Raw genomic sequence first — 15,922 nt, forward strand, 5'->3', positions numbered from 1 at the left:
AGGATGGTAGAGTTCTCAAAGGTCAAATCGTTGAACTTTGATCCCTTAACAGCTAAATGTCTGGCCGAAAACCGATCACATACATTTTCCCAAATCTCAGTACCCTGTATATCAAATTTCGATTCTGTAGACTAAAAATTGACAGAGTTATTGCGTAGTAAAATGTACACAGACCCACATACACAGACACGTTCACTTATATATATATATATATATATATATATATATATACACATATATATATATATATATATATATATATATATATATATATATATATATATATATATATATATATATATCACCCTTAAAAAGATTACATTATTTTATTTCCGTTCGATGAAAACCAGTTTTTTTGTTGCAGACCATCTGCTAGTTGGCCAGTCGTGTACAAATCCAAGAGAGGTATGAGCCTTCTATCATGGCCGAAAGTAACACAATGTTCAACGAGCAAAATCGGAGATGCGCCGCTATACTACTCATACTCTCTACCGATCAAAGTTATGACCACAGGATCATTGCCAAAACTCTCAAAATGCATCGCTGGATTGCCAGGAATAATAGGGACGTATCACGGGTGATGAAAACAGTTTCCGGTCACAGTTATGGTCTTTGGTATCATTTCGAGTGAGAGTCACATCATGCAACTTCACACCTTCGAAGTCGGCTCGAAAGTCAACACTAAAGTGTACCTGGATGTGCTAAAGAGTGTATGTGTAGTGATCTCTTGATGCAATCGGGTGGCCGCTGGCAGATCCTGGGTGTGGCAGCAGAATCTAGGTGAGGCAGCCAGCCAAGAAATTCAAAGAGACCCAGGCTTACCTTCAGAAGGAATGCTACGACTTTGGACTCTCCTCTTACCGACGACCTTCTCCCCCAACCAGAACCCCCTTGACTACTTTGTTTGGTCATATGTCATGAACATTACCTACGTGACCTCCGACAACACCAAACCCAACCCGATCGCCGTGATCTTGTTGAAAAGGCACGTTCCCAATTCCGGACCCGTATCGAGGCAGTGATTGAGGCTGAAGGCAGTTACACTGAATAGATTTCAGCTCTATCACATAATCAAGTTACCTGGATTGATTTTTTCAATAAAAGTTTTAAAATAAAGCTGTATTATTTTCTTTAGGGCGACGAATTAATTTTCCAGAGGTAAAGCAACCAATGAAGTTTTAACGTAATTTTTATTACGGTCTAAACTTTTGCAGAAGTAATATCTAGAGGTATCTAGTTACTTGTAACTGGCTGACTGAAACATGCTCATTAATATGTAGCGACATATTAATGCTTATGTAAAAGAAATAAAAATATATCTTGCCCTACTTCGGTATTGATAAATCTCGTATTAACCTCGTTAAAACTTCATTGGTTGCTTTACTTCTGGAAAATATTAACCAGGAATCATATATATATATATATATATATATATATATATATATATATATATATATATATATATATATATATATATATATGTATATATATATATATGTATATATATATATATATATATATATATATATATATATATATATATATATATATATATATATATATATATATCGCCGTTGAGCCCCTGGAGGGGCATAGGCCATTTTGTAGCGAGGAGTTCTTTTTAGAGGGGGAGGGTGCTGGCCCCACGCCCAACCTTCCCAGAAGGTACATACAACGCCCAGCCTTCCCAAATGGTCATCCTCCATCTGGTACTAGCCAGGCTCAATGTTGCATAACTTCGGTGATCTGGCGAGAACCGGTGTGTCCACTTTATTTGCCGTATATATATACAAAATCGTAAAAAAACCTGAAGAGGTGAGCAACGTTTTTTCTTACTGGTTTCCATAGCAACTGCGTCGCTTCAGGGTCTAGTGTTGCTACTAATTCACCGTTCTCACGAAAAGAGAAATAACAAGTGAAAAAGAGAGAATGAAAGCAAACGAGTGCCGTACATTGTTTTACACACACACACACACGCGCGCACACACACACACACGCGCGCACACACACACACACACACACACACACACACATATAATGTTATGTTTGACTGAAACTGAAATTAAACAAAGAACAAGTGAATTTACTGGAAGCATAGAAAAATCATGGATTATAGTAGAAAAATGCGAGCATGAAAAGTAATATGGTTAAGCTTTAACATGGAAAAGAAAAGGACCAAATATTCTAGCAAAAAATAAATTAAATTTATAACTTAAAATATTGCAGCATTAAGAACTTATTTTTAAAATTCAATTTGACATTATATAATCAATTCTTAATGCTGCAATATATTTCAAGTTATAAATTTATTATACTTTTTATAGAATATTTTGTCCTTTTCTTTTCCATGTTTAAGCTTAACCATATTGCCTTTCATGCTCGCATTTTTATATTGTAATTTATTCATATTTGTGTTACAATAGACCAGAAAAACATCTACACTGTTTGTTTCAAATCCAAATCAATGAGGGCCCAGTCTCTAGTCACCAATGTTGGATTTCTTCCACCCTTTGTTTATATCTGTCTACCCGGAAATAGCGTCTCTAGAGAGAAAGATATAAATAGAAGCTGACAAGTGTCCGGCCTGAGCATTTAGAGACTGGTCCTGTTTGGTTTGGATTTGAAACCGACGGTACCGATGTTTTTTCCGATCTATTGTAACACACACACACGCATATATATATATATATATATATATATATTCTGTCCCTTCCTTCCCTCTTGTACATATTTATGCTCACATTTTCATCTCATTTTTAACTTCGTCCCCTTTCTTTCTTTTTTTTTTTTTAAAAATCAAAATGCCATCGGTAGCCCCTGATGAAGATGGAGAAGGACATTTCGGGTTAAAAGGAACTCTCTTTACTGTAATCTTCTTCCATATATATAAAAGGTACGCGCGTTTTTGTATGTCCGCTAAATACTTTTTTCGCCGGTGTTCTCGGCGGCGGGGTTACTATTTTCGACAACTTTTTATATACTCCCTAGATTATAATATCTATGATTTGCGAACGGAGGTTGTCTCTACATTTATTGAGCGACTTAAAAAAAAAACAAAAAAAAAAACTGGTGTTGAGTATTTGTTTGTCTTTATTGTATAAATAAAGCGAAACTGGATCGAAAGAGATTCGCGGCCTTCGTGGCCAGCACGTCTTGGAAGCAATCACTTTGATCACTATGGAGAAAAACCCGTAATATCAGACTATTGCTATTCATTAAGACTCTGCCAGAGCCCCCCTCTTGGAACCAGTTGGTTTTCCCAAGCATCGTGGTGATGCAAACACAGCAGAAATCTGAAAACTTAACTGGCTGTATGCCAGTTTAGTTTTCAGCCTCTTTGGCATGATAGTTAAGATCGCTAAATTTCAACGCTTTACACTTCCGCTCCCGACTTGGCGTAGCGGTAACATGTCACATTTTCTTTCACTTTCTTTTCCACCTTCCCGTCAAGTGTTCGGGTTCGAGCTCCCCTTTTTTTTTCAAACACCCGGGCAACGCCTGGCTCTCCCGCTAGTACATATAAAACAATCAAGATGAAAGTAGTAGTCCAAATAATACAAATAAAATAAAATAAAATCCATCCTCAACTAAAAAATACAGAAATATAATTTCAGTTATTAAATTAGTTTCATCGTCTAACGCGCGCTTTTATTACTTTTCTTTTTTTTCTTTCCATCTTTTAAATGATATGAACTATTTAGCTGTGGGGGCTTAATAATCATTCGGGGTGTCGGTTAATGGATGAGTTCATTAAGGCTATTTCGGATGATGAAGGGGAAAGCAACTTAGGGGTAGGGGCAGGTGATCTACGAGCAAACTTCAGGAAAAATTAATGTGTATAACGGGAGGGCAATAATAAAGACTGGGTGAGTCAGTGCGTGCGTGCACGTGTGTGTATGTGTATATGCAACACAGACACATATCTATCTATCTATCTATCTATCTATCTATCTATCTATCTATGTATATATATATATATATATATATATATATATATATTCTAGAGATATATTTTGATGTATTCTTCTAAAGATATATTTAATAATGCCAAGTGGGTTGGAAGATACTATGATGTCAATTTTATTAAAATAATTTATTATTATTATTATTGGCTCACAGGGAGCTTTCACACAGGTCATCAAAGATATTGAATACAGGCTGTAGTTTTCCCTGGAAGCTGAGTGACAAGAAGTCTCCCCAGATTTTCCAGAATTCTCCACCTCTTTCGATAACCATTTGCAAATAAATTTGCATTATCGCAACAGCTGCTTGCCATTGATTTCTCGTTGGCAGTTGCCATTGGTCTTTACTGGAATTTGAGTGGCAATAAGCCTCCCCAAGGTCCCTATTATTATTATTATTATTATTATTATTATTATTATTATTATTATTACACATTTACTCACTATGAGTAGTCACACAGTTCATCATCAAAGATTTTTCTTTAAGGACAACTTGTGGTGTTCTCTGGAGTCTGAGTAACAACAAGTCTCCCCAAATTTCCAGTACTCTCCACGTCTTTCGATGACCTTTGCATAAGAATTTGGGTTATCGCAACAGCCGCTTACCATTAATTTCTCGTTGGCAGCGATCATTGGTCTTCACTGGAATTTGTGTGAAAATAAGCCTCCCCAAGGCCCCAATCCTCTTTGCACTCAACCAGCTGAGGCCTGGCTAGTGCTTTCTCTCCTCGGTGTCTCCATTCTCTTTGACCCTCCTCATGTATTTTGTGTGGTGCCAGTTTATAAAACATCCAAAATTATTATTATTATTATTATTATTATTATTATTATTATTATTATTATTATTATTATTATTATTATCATTTGTACTCCCTAGGAGGTCTCACAGGCCATCATCAGAGAATGCTCATTAACAACAACTGGTGGCATTTCCTTGAGTCGGGGTTGGGGAACAACAAGATTCACCAAATTATTTTTTTTACTCACGCTCATACCTAAAAAGGCATATCGCCACTTGGACCTAAGGGAATACTATTTGGGACCATGCCCAGGAAATATTAACAAGATATTGGTTTACGTTACAGTTAAACTGCATTTAAGAATAGTCATAGAAGCAGGTATCAAGAAGAGAATTTCAAAGTTTAGCTGTTCGAGGGGGAACAAAAACTATTAAAGTCGAAAGCTTTCTCCCATTTAGGGATTATGTTGCTAAGCGGGTTTGTCAGGTATATGCACATCGGGGTGGGGGGGCACAAGTGCAACGAGTTCATCAGAGCACATTCTATTAAAATACTTGCAAAACAGGCACAGGGATCCAACATTGTGGCGATGGGACAGGGGTTAGAGCTTAGTTAACAAAGTGGGACCTATTAGATCGAAGACTCTTTTTGGGACCGTATTCAAGAGGGAGAGACTAGTGGTAGATGTAACAGCCCAGATGTGGCAACAATACTCCATGCATGGGCGAATGGTGGCTTTGTAGAGGAACATCATACTCTCAGGTGTGAGTAGTCGTCTTGCACGATAGTAGGAACTCACCTGCTTTGCAGCAGCCTTCGCAATGTCCTCGACGTATTTGTTCCAGTTCTTATTGCCCGTGAAATTAAGCCGAGAAGTTTGAAGGAAGAATTCTCAGCTAAAGTATTATTTGTCAGGTGGTTCGAGAGGTGTCTTGTAATTGTTAAAGAAGAGCAGCCTAGTCTTACTAGCATTACATGTTATCATCTATTTGCGGTTCTACGTCTCTCAATGACAACCTGGATAGTCCTATTATCTAAAAAGGATCTAATTATATTTAGTAATCGTCCAGCTATACCTTACGATTTGATTTTCACTAGCAGCCCTTCGTGCAAGACTTTGTCAAAGGCCTTGGATATATTAGGGGCTACAGCCCATGCATTTTGTAATGATTCTGCCATCCTTAGATTTGTGTGCCCCGTTTTTCCCTCGTGTATGCTATAGGGCATTATATCATCAGCAAATATACCCATCTCGCACACAATATTATCAGGAGGACACTTAATAAATATCAAGAAAAATAGTGGTACAAGGATCGACGTCTGAGGCACTCCCACAATTAATGTTATGCTGTTTAGATGCACGTCTCTCAATGACAACCTGGATAGTCCTATTATCTAAAAAGGATCTAATTATATTTAGTAATCGTCCAGCTATACCGTACGATTTAATTTTCACTAGCAGCCCTTCGCGCAAGACTTTGTCAAAGGCCTTTGATATATCAGCCCATGCATCGCCCGACTTATTCAATGCACGGTCTATGCGTCCAGAATTGACTGTTAAAATATCTGCAGTCTTCTATGCATTCATTCAGCGGAGGTCTGGCTAGTGCTTTCTCTCCTCGGTTTTTTCATTCTTCTTGACCCTCATTATTTAGTGTGGTGCCCGTTTATGATAATACACACAGAGAAGAAAAGTGGGGGCAGTATTTTTCAATTATACAGTTTCAGTTTTCTTGATTCCATGTAATGTTCCTTTGTGTTTTGCATCTGTATCCGTTTCTGTGTCCAGTTTGTGTGTTGTTTATGTGTGCTGTTAGTCTCCACATTCGAAGGGTTTCCTTTATATTTCTGCAGTTTTCATTATTGAAATTCATTGTATCTTGTTTGCCATCCCTCTGATGCTAATCTCTCCCATTTTTTCCTAGTTTTTCGGTATCGTTCCCAGCGCTCCTACTATTAGTGGTATTATCTTTACTTTCTTAATTTTTCCAGATCCCTTTGAGCACTCTGGCATATTCCGTGTATTTGCCCCCCTTTTCAGTCTCTTTGATCTTCACTCTGTGGACTGCTGGAACGGCAAAATCTACAATCTGGCAGGACTTTTCCTTCTTGTTAACTATAATCACATTTGGTCTTCTTGCTTGAGTGGGTTTATCCGTTTGTATATCCATGTCCCATAGGATCTTGTGACTTTCATTTTTCAGTACTGCTGCCAGTTTGTGTTTTTACTATTTGTCTGTGTGTTCAAGATGCAATTGTTTGCATAATTGCCAATGTACTGGCTTTTTGGGCTAGTTTGTTGCATTCATTTATGTGGTTTATTGTTTCGTCTCTTTGTCCGCAGAGTGCGTATTTGCTGTTTTCTTATGTCTTGTAGATCCTTGCTTTGATGAGATTGGTTCTAATTGTGTTATCTTGTGCAACTGTTATTAGTGATTCAGTTTCCCTGTTAAATTTTCCTTTTTGTAGCCATTTCCAAGCGTTTTCGTTTGTCTTTTCTTTTGTCATCTTTATGAATCGTCCATGTAGCTGTTTCTCTTCCCAATTTTCTTACCTTGTCTTATGTTTCGTCTCTTTTTCTATCTTGTTTCTTCCTTTTCTCTTGCCACAGTAATTATTCTTTCGGTATTTGGCATTATCTACTTTTATTATCCCTTTTTTATTCTTTACACAGTCTTCAATACAGACAAGCCCTCTTTCTTCGTTTTTCCTTTTCACATATAGTCAGTCGGTATCATTCTTCGGATGCAGTGCACTGAAAATCGTCATGAGGTTCCTGGTCTTCTGGTCGAGATTTCTTAGTTCTTTGGTCAAGCTTATTAACGGCCCAAAGTCTCCTATTAGTGACATTGCCCACGTGTGTATTCCTTTAATTAGGTTTCGACTATTAGTTTAGTTTCGAGGAGTTTCCTTGTTCTTCTGAGTTATTCCTTTCCTATTTTTTCTTTCATTTCCATTGTTTTGATGGCATCTGCTTCCAGCACTACCAATTATTGTAGCTATCATGTTCACCTAGTGCCCTCATTTCTGTTTCATTGGGCAGTACTATACCCTCTGATGCCTCTACTTTTCCCCTCCTCGTGGTCAGCAAGGCGCACCTTTCCATACCGAATTCCATTTGGATATCCTGACTAAAGATTCTGGTCATGTTTATTAGTGTTTATACTTCTTTTTTGTTTTTGAAAACAGTTTCAGGTCTTCCATGTTCATTAGGTGATTCATTCTTTCTTTCTTTATAGCTCGGCATTTTCTTAGGATTTTGTTCAGGGTCATCATGACTATAATGAACAGTAACGGTGATAGGAAATCACACACACACATATATATATACATATATATATGTGTGTGTGTATATTTTGAGAGAGAGAGAGAGAGAGAGAGAGAGAGAGAGAGAGAGAAAGGAGGAGAAAGTTTAGTTTCGTATCTGCAAACATGTGTAATATATTGAAGTTATTTCCGTAAATATGGATACATTAATTATAATTAATAAATTTACTAATTATAAAATAAAACATTTCTGGCAAAATATACCCAAATTAATAGAATTTGTTAGTACGAATAGATGTAGTTAGTGATTTTATTTCTAAATTCAAAATGGCGTCATGTAAACATATTATAAGGTATTTACAGCTTCTCTTCCAATTTTCGGATTTTTAATTATGTCAAAACGCATTTCATTTTTTTATGATGGATTGATTGTTGCTATTTCTTCTGATGAGTTAAGGGCAGAATAGATTCACTAATAGATATAATAATTAAGTGATTGATTTTGTGCTATGAAATAGATACTGTCACGAATTGTAAATGTCAACTGAATTAAACGAATAAATTGTAAGATGGTCAACATCATGAACTTTGGAATATAGATTTTCGTTGGTTGGTTGGTGGATTTGTTTTACGGCATATCAACCTTTTTCGGGTTATTTAATGCCGAATCCAAAGATTTTGAAGAAAAAATTTTAATAGAGTATATTTGTTATTTTCAAGTACGGGTACTACCACTCCGGGTCAGAGTGGACCTGGGAGCCACACTCCCCAAAGCCCGCAAGCTGGGGCCACACCACTGTATATAGTATAAGGTCTTATCCAGGACCAGACTTTTGTCATTCATTCACTATATATATATATATATATATATATATATATATATATATATATATATATATATATATATATATATATATATATATATATATATAGACTTGTTTGTAATATTCCGAATTTTACTGGGTTTGTATAATTCAGTAAATTTTCATACACCAATGAATTTTAAGACAAATAGAGATGACGTAAATTGTAATCTACAAAATTATCATATTTCATAATTGAGCATTCATATACTGTATTAACAAAAACCAAGATTTCACAAAAAAGAAATGATAACAACAAAAAGTGTATTTCATTGTTAGTTAGAATTGTTTCAAGACTAGTTGGACAAATTCAAACATTATGGCGTTTGAAAATTTTCACATAAATAGTCTTTCTTCAAACGTATTGAATAAAAAAAAACCCTTTAACATTATGTAAAGACATTTCCCTTAAAGGAAATAAGTCTTGAAACAATTGTAACTAACAATGAAATACAGTTTTTGTTGCTATCATTTCTTTTTTTGAAGTCATGGCTTTTGTTAATACAGTATATATATATATATATATATATATATATATATATATATATATATATATATATATATATATATATATATATATAGGGTGTTCCAAGAAATTTGACGTCATTTCGCAGACCAATAACTTTGGCAATTTTAAATGACCTCAAATGCTCTGCAGTTGAAATGCTTCAGAACTGGCTATTTGATCAGCTTATTGAACATGAACACGAAAATTTTTTTCAACAGGACGCAGTTCCACCTCACTGGGAGATCACTGTACAAGCCTATCTTAATGAGAATCTGCCAGAGAGATGGATCGAGCGTGGTGGTGAGGGAGACAATTTGCTGCTGAAATGGCCACCACATTCACCTGACCTGACATCGTGTGATTTTTTCCTCTGGGTATGTGAAAGAACTCGTCTATGTCCTTTCTTTTCCTACTAACGTTGAAGAACTTAAGCAGAGAATCACTGCTGCAGTGAAGAATATTACCAAAAACATTCTGCAGTGTGTTTGTCACGAGTTTGATTACCGACTTGACGGGTGCAGAGTTACAAGCGGCGTTCATATTAAACGTTTGGGAAAATTATGACATCGGTCATAGAATCTACAAATCTTTATTTTTTATTTTTTTGAAATGTAAATAAATAAAATTTATGATGTTCAACATAAAGTTTGTGCAGTTTCATTAAGATATACTGAGTTGTTTCCGAGATATTGGTATTTAAAATGACGTCAATTTTTTGGGACACCCTGTATATGTATATATATATATATATATATACACACACACACACACACACACACACACACACACACACACACACACACACACATATATATATATATATATATATAAGAAAAAAAGAAACAAAGATAAAAAGATATAGAAAGAAAAATCGAAAGAAAGTGAGAACGAGATAGATAGAGAGAGAGATAGAGAGAGAGAGAGAGAGAGAGAGGGAGGGGGGGGGGAGAAAGGCGGAAAGAAAGAAAGAAAAAGGTACAAAAGAAAGAACCGTGGAGCTAAATAAGATGTAGCGAGAGAAATGAGGGAGTTAAAATAGGGAGGCGTATAAGGTTGAGTAAGAATAGTGCTAACCAATAAAATTGGAAGAGGTAGAATAGCAAGAGAATAGGGAGAGAGAGAGAGAGAGAGAGAATGATAGATAGATGGATAGAGAGAGAGAGAGAGAGAGAAAAGGATAGAGAGAGAGAGAGAGAGAGAGAGAGAGAGAGAGAGAGAGAGAGAGAGAGAGAGAGAGAGAGAGAGAGAGAGAGAGGCAAGCCTGCTTGTGTAAATATCTCCAGTTTGGATCTTTTTTATTTTCTTTTTTTTTACAAGCAAAAATAATCCTGGCTCAATTTACTTTGATTCCCGAATTAAGGGTGAGAATTAGGGATGCGAGTTAGGGGTTAGGGTAGGATTAGTTTGGGGATTTTCTCACAACTGGGATTGGATCATTAGAAGTGAGAAAAAGCAAATTAATGAGATTTGATAACAAATATTTTGCGTTGTATCATTTGAAAAAAAAAAAAAGATTTATTTTATTTTCATGGAGATTTCTATTTTTCCGAATCCAGAAACGGGAAAGAGGGTGACTACTTGGACGAAAATAGTGTCGGTTAATTACGCAATTAAAGCTCCGAGGCTTAGAAGGACAAGGGCGAATTTAAACGATTCTCCTTCAACTAACCAATATATCTCTCCCCTTCTCGTTATATATCTATTTCTTTTAAAAAATATATTTCTCTTTCTGTATTCCCTTCATCTTTTTCTCTTTTGTTATATATCTGTTTATATTTAGTTCTAGTTTAGTTTAGTTATTTTTTGTATACGTATAATCACGCTGACACACGGGTTCTCGTTAGATAACCAAAGTTAAGCATCGTTGATCCTGGTCAGTACTAAAATGGGTGACCATTTAGGAATACCAGGCGCTGTATGTGCTCTCCACTTATCTCAGCATTGTTTCCAATAGCTCTGGACTTCTCCTTACCACTGGAATCAGGCAGCGCCGACTCAGGAGAGGTGAGGTTTAGGAGTGCACGACCCTTGCTTCACGATTACATGCGCAGGCACTCTTACAGGGGGTATCCGCTGTTTCTCGAGACAGAACAGAGGCCATCATCATTATAGGTATTATTTATTTCATTCATAATCTACGTCCAACGCACTTCTATTTTCCACCCTGCTTCTCTTACTTTATCATTCGGATTTTCTCATTCTGGATATTACTAGAGCATAATCCTGTTAATACACTGGTTACCGTCAGATCACCAAAGTTAAGCAACGTTGAACCTGGTCATTACTAAAACGGGGATATACATGCGACTTGGGACTGCTTAGGTATTTCACACTTCCATGGAACTTCCCCCTTCAGAGGAAGTCGGTTAAACTCAAATAGGGTTAGTGCCGTTTCACACACACACACACACACACACACACACACACACACACACACACACACACACACACACACACACATTACTAGCAGGGAGACGCGACGTTGCTCTGGATTGAATGATGATCAATGAATGTTTCACACTCCCTTTTATTGTAATCAAAATCGGTGAAATCGACCATTTTTCAATCAAATCGATTAGTTGCCTGCTCTAGTTGGGGTCCAATGACGGTACACCGGGAGGAACCTTCACCTGCTTCCCCACAGTGACTTAGTCCACAATACATTGTAGTTTACATTGCATTGTAGATAACCTACTGTTGATTTTATGAAATTATTTTGATATATAATGGTTAGAATTAAAGTTTAAAATGCAAAAGTCAAATATCATGCTTCAATCGTGCCGTAAGCAGAAACATTAATTTCGAACGCGTCTCTGTCATATCAAAGAACCTACTATTGGTTTAATATGACTGGTCATTTTGCTTGTACAGTGATAATAGCTTGAATTTAAGTTTAAATTAAAAAGTGCTCTAAACAGAAACATTCATTTCGAACGCGCTCCTGTCATATCTAAGAATCTACGGTGGATGTTAAAATAATAATAATAATAAAACTTCTGAAATGCATCTGCGATGTAATGTAATGTAATGTTGGTACTCAAAATCATCTGATTCTTCTTTCATCTGATTTTTTCGATTATCGATTATCGATACTTATCGAAGACATTTTGATATAAAACCAATCTAAAACACTGTCAGAAAGATAAAATACATTTGTGTGAAATTTCATAAAACTCGGCCCAGACGTATCGAAGTTCGTAGAATACTCTCTCTCTCTCTCTCTCTCTCTCTCACACACACACACACACACAAAAGCACAGATAGAGATATATACAGAGATAGATAGATAGATAGATAGTTAGATAGAAAGAAATATAGATAGATAGAGAGAGAGAGAGAGAGAAAGAAAGAGAGAGAGAGAAAGAGAGAGAGAGTGAGAGAGAGAGTTTTAGATGATAACCGACATGTGATGAAACTGACACATATGCACTCACGCACAAACCCACAACACACGCTTTCCCTACTCTCCACGCTCTCTCTCTCTCTCTCTCTCTCTCTCTCTGTTTTCTCCCCTTTTCTCCTCTCCACATATAAAACCCAAACTCACGTTAGATATAATTCACGCTGAAATACTCAATTTCTCCGTCTATCACTTTACGTCCGCCCGCCTGTCTGTCTATTTTTCCCGTTCTTAGCTCGCTATCTATCTATCTATCTATCTATCTATCTATCTATCTATCTATCTATCTATCTATCTATTTATCCCCCCACAAGGCACATTGCCGTTGCCTGCGGATAAAATTTTTGTGTTAAAAGGTGCGCAATCTCCAACCACACCTCTCCTCATGGTTGAATATATATATATATATATATATATATATATATATATATATATATATATATATATATATATATATATATACTAGCAAAAGTACCCGACGTTGACTGGGTTCAAAAATAGCCTACAGAAAATGGACTGTGATTGATGAAAGTATGATAGGTTATGAAAAGGAGAGAGTTGTAAAGAGATAGGTTTTTATACTAAAAAATGTTACCATAAGCAAAATGTAATGAAAGTAAAGATAATTTTCGCGAAAATATATTTTTTTATATCAACTTTGTTTCCATCTGTAGCAAAGAGTGACCAACAAAATGATGTTTCCTTACAAAGAGAAAATGTTATATATATAATAATATAAATATACAAGAAATAAATGTTACCATAGTCAATAAAAGTTACTTTTATAGTAGAAAAGGTCATTGGTTTGTATTTTTAAGTAGTTTGTAAAAAATCTTTTTTTTTTTTAATTCACAACCGGTTTTAAAAAAGCAAAATTGCAGCGATTTTGAAATGGAGAGCCCCGTTTTCAATTTGAAGGAGGGGCACCGGAGCATTCTGTGTTAACAATTTAAGAGAGTTCCGTCAACGCAAGGAATATTTATAAACATATTTTAATGTTTTCCGTTATTTTGTGCTTGAGGAATATTCGATTATGGCATGTGTAGTTTATATAAAAATTCATTTAAGTAATTATCGCCTCAAATTTCGTTTTAATTTCGGTTCGCTGAAATTATTTCAAGTAAAGGGCATTAAAAACTATTTCAAAACAAAAAAAAACATGAACTGAACTTTTATTGACTATGGTAACATTTATTTCTTGTATATTTATTTTTTCGGGTAGTCGTTTGTTGGCTTTTCTACTAAACACTCTTACTAAATATTATCAACGAAATATCGAAAAACAAAGAAACTAAAACAGAGCTATGCAAAATTTGTGTCGAGAATTATATAAAGTTCCGACTTATTTTTTTTTGGCTTTCACTTTAATAAGAACGTGAATTTATGAGTTGAATTTATTCGACACAATATGATTCAACTAAAAAAAAATAAATAAAAGCTAACGTGAATTAAGATTAAAGTTAAGGTGTTATTGTGGACCCTCACCCCTTTTAAAAAACCTTGTTAAACTTTGTGACATATTTACATTCTATAGAGGTCAGGCGCGCACGAACACCCAATAATTTTATTATACCATATTTCTTCCAACTGAAACATAATTATCAAAGTATACTTACGCAAATAGATATGAAAAGTCTTTGTTAAAGTTTGTGCCATATTTCCATGAAATACAGGCACGAACGCAGACACCACAATTTTATTATACCATCCCTATTTAAGTTAAAATATACTTATCAAAGTATTCTTATGTACATCTATATCAAAAACACTTGTAAACGTTTTTTTTTTCATTTTTTGTTTCCATACTTTGGGGGCCGGGCGCGAACGCAGACCCCACAATTTTTATGAACCATCGTTCTGCCAGATCAGACATACCCATTCCTGTGTCTCGATACATCTTCTATCATTATATGTAATCAGTTTTTAAAAATAGTCAACCATATAGGAGCCTTTGTGGACCATGCGCGTACGCAGACACCACAAAGTGGGAATAAAAAATTTACAAATTAAAAAAAAAAAAAACGTTTACAAGTGTTTTTAATATAGATGTACATAAGAATACTTTGATAAGTATGTTTTAACTTAAATAGGTATGGTATATTTAAATTGTGGTGTTTGCGTTCGCGCCTGGCCTCCATAGAATGGAAATAGGCACAAACTTTAATAAAGATTTTTCATATCTATCTGCGTAAGTATACTTTGATAATTTTGTTTCAGTTTGAAGAAATATGGTATAATAAAATTATGGGGTGTTCGTTCGCGCCTAACCTCCATAGAATGTAAATATGTCACAAAATTTAACACAGTTTTTTTTAAATATAGATCCATAGAATATTGTGATAAGTGTTTCAGTGTGAACAGGTATGGTATAATAAATTATGGGGTTTATCTATTTTATTTTTACTTTCATCATATTTTGCTTTGGTTTTGATACCCCCAAATTCGAAGCTATCTCTTTACAACCCTTCCTTTTCATAACCTATCATAGTTTCATAAATCAGAGTCCATTTTCTGTAGGCTGTTTTTGAACCCAGTCAACGACGGGTACTTTTGCTAGTATATATATATATATATATATATATATATATATATATATATATATATATATATATATATATATGTGTGTGTGTGTGTGTGTGTGTGTGTGTGTGTTCATGACGACTGGAGACAATGCCAAGGTAAGCGGAGAGCACATACAACGTCTAGAATTCCCACACGGCATAATCACGTTGACACACCGGTTCTCGTCAGATCACTGAAGCTAAGCAACGTTGAGCCTAGTTAGTATCTATCTATCTATCTATCTATCTATCTATCTATCTATCTATCTATCTATCCCCTCATATCCCTTTTTAAACAGATGGGCATCTGGATGAGCTTGTAAGCCCGTCTCTCTTGTTCGCCTCCACCTCGACAAATACACAAACCCAGTTTCCGACCTCCCCCTTGTGAGTTAATCCATATTGAATGCAACAAATAATCTCTTAAATATATCAGAAACAAAGGAAACCCCCTTCCCCATATGACGATGAATTATTTTCGCCACCGTTTGTCCAATTGTCGGCCATTTTTTCCCCTCTTATCGTTTCACACATTCCCGTTCTTATAATCATGCAAAAATAATTTATTACAAACGCTGATCATGCCACATTCCGAAAACCCATTGATGGTTCTTAGTTTAT

The sequence above is a fragment of the Euprymna scolopes genome, chromosome 25, assembly GCF_053919585.1.
Source record: "Euprymna scolopes isolate OS-2025 chromosome 25, ASM5391958v1, whole genome shotgun sequence".
Taxonomy (NCBI): Eukaryota; Metazoa; Mollusca; class Cephalopoda; order Sepiida; family Sepiolidae; genus Euprymna; species Euprymna scolopes.